This window comes from Engraulis encrasicolus, chromosome 9 (genome assembly GCF_034702125.1).
Source record: "Engraulis encrasicolus isolate BLACKSEA-1 chromosome 9, IST_EnEncr_1.0, whole genome shotgun sequence".
Classification (NCBI taxonomy): domain Eukaryota; kingdom Metazoa; phylum Chordata; class Actinopteri; order Clupeiformes; family Engraulidae; genus Engraulis; species Engraulis encrasicolus.
In genome coordinates, this window is record NC_085865.1 from 49,017,495 (window position 1) to 49,019,994 (window position 2,500).

At 47.2% G+C, this 2,500-nt stretch overlaps 1 protein-coding gene across 1 annotated transcript in view; it reads left to right on the forward strand.

Annotated features, from left to right (window-relative positions):
* Window positions 1-2,500, forward strand: part of igsf9ba (immunoglobulin superfamily, member 9Ba) — a 149,645-nt gene that overhangs the window by 1,019 nt on the left and 146,126 nt on the right. The gene's annotated exons all lie outside the window — the stretch shown is intronic.

A 2,500-nucleotide genomic window follows, 5' to 3' on the forward strand; every position in this document is an offset into this window, starting at 1 on the left:
ACAAGCCGCTGGCTGCCTGCAGTAGGCCTACCGTTATTACTCTGTTGCGCGCATTAGCAGGCGAGCCCATCGCCAAAATCGGCTTGTTTATGTCTGATATTATTTTATGTATATTTTATTTACTACTGACCTATGGACTTACTTAACCTTGCATTTCCAGTTGTGTCCAGCGGGCGAGGCTGTTTCCCGCCTGCTTCCGCGAGACATGTGAAGCTTCATGTGTGTCCCTTGTGTGACAATTGCACCTGTGGAAGAGAGGAACTCTTCAAAGCTATCGATACAAATCGATCATTTCATTTTCTGAGATGTTGGATGCACATGTATATTTGCTTCGTTGTGCTTGTATGTAGTTCAACTTCTTAATTGTGATCCCACGAAACTCTGGTCTTATTAGATACGTAAATGTTTATTTTGGGCTGAAAGGCGGTATGTTGGTTGTGAGAGCTTTTGTGGCGCTAGTGGCGGGGCGCGCGCTGGCAGCGCTAAGAGGAGCTTATTTCCAGATTACAAAGGTTCACCCAGAAAAAAAGATTTACCGCCATATTCACATCTGAAGTGAAAATGATTAACACACACACACACACACACACACACACACACACACACACACACACACACACACACACACACACACACACACACACACACACACACACACACACACACACACACACACAGAGTTCAGAGTTATGTTATGCTTCATGGTTTCCAAGGAAATGAGAAAACGACTTGGTATCCAAGGGAATCATCAAGGAGTGATGGACTGACTTGTGTGCTGCAGGGACAGGGTAGGTAGCCCTAAGTGGGGTGTGGACTGAGGCTAGCACAACCTTCAGTTGCCACGGTGAAGTCACTTTATCCCCTCAGTGTGTCCTGATAGTACAGCATGTTTCTAGATGTGCTGAGACGTGTGATATATAGGCGCTGAGACAGTAAGGTGAGGCAGGCCCTCTAGATATCAGGCCTATGGGCATGGAGGTGGGGAGCGTGTCTATGTTCCCACAGTCTATTGGTCCCACAGCCCATTGATCCCACATCACTAAGGCTTTTAACATAACTTTTTAGGCCCATTGGTCCCACAGCCCATTGGTCCCACGGCTTATACCTGCTGGCCCATGTTCCCACATTTCTAAGAATTTATTCAAATTTAGGCCCTATATCCCATCGCGGGTAGAAAGACATGTTCTCTTAGTTTACTCGGAAATGTGGGAACATGGAGTTGTGGAACATAGGGCCCATATTTGTATAAATTCTTAAAAATGTGGGACCATGGTGCAGCAAAAATAAGCTGTGGGACCAATGGGCTGTGGGACTAACGGACTGTGGGAGCAATGGGCTGTAGGAACATAAAGTTGACCCCTAGAGGATGCTACTCTATGATGTAGGCCTAGGGCAGTGCTTCTCAATCTTTTTTCCCAACAAATACCACCATGAGCTCATCGTAAGTTTGTCAATATACACCCTCTTGACCTCACAGTAAGTAAGCATGCCAGCTCCCAAAAATGAAATGGACTAATGCCCCGCTCTTTAGGGTGACCATGTCAGTGACAGCAAAAAGGAGGACATATTTTTGGACAGGGAATTTGCGTTTCTCAGTTTCATGCATTTTAATGCATTTTGGTCAATTAGGCGTCCGGCTTAATGCTGTGCCTTACGCCGGACAAGGCACTGAAAAGACTAACCTAAAGACGGATGTCTGGCCACCCTACCCCTCATGTGCTACTGAGTGCAACCCCCCCCACCTGCCTCCTTCTCCATACCCCCCCTGGGTCTCCCTAACGCCCCCTACGCTACCCTATGTAATGGTAAACTGTCTGTGGAATAGTTCTGTGTTCTGTGGCATGGTATAGAGACTTTGATATAATTGTGTATGGTATAGTCACTAGGCTACTGTAATTGACATCTAAGGCCCAGCTAGTTTTCGTGTGTGTGTGTGTGTGTGTGTGTGTGTGTGTGTGTGTGTGTGTGTGTGTGTGTGTGTGTGTGTGTGTGTGTGTGTGTGTGTGTGTGTGTGTGTGTATGACGCTATGTGTGGGTGTCTGTTGTGTCTCTGCTGATGCTGCGTGTGTAAATGTTATCTAGTGTGTGCGTGTGTGCGTGTGTGCGTGTGTGTGTGGTGTGTGTGTTTGTATGTGATGCTGTATGTGCACTGGCTGTCTGATGCGTCGTTGCTGATGCTGCATGTGTAAATGTTATCTGGTGTGTGTGTGTGTGTGTGTGTGTGTGTGTGTGTGTGTGTGTGTGTGTGTGTGTGTGTGTGTGTGTGTGTGTGTGTGTGTGTGTGAGGAGATGAGAGTAGACAAGGCAGATGTCACTCATCAACTCGTGGCTGATTCAAAGTGCTTCAGGTCCTGCTGCTGATGCTGTGCATGTGTGTGTGTGTGTGAGAGAGAGAGAGAGAGAGTGTGTGTGTGTGTGTGTGTGTGTGTGTGTGTGTGTGTGTGTGTGTGTGTGTGTGTGTGTGTGTGTGTGTGTGTATGTGTGCGTGTGTGTCTGTGTG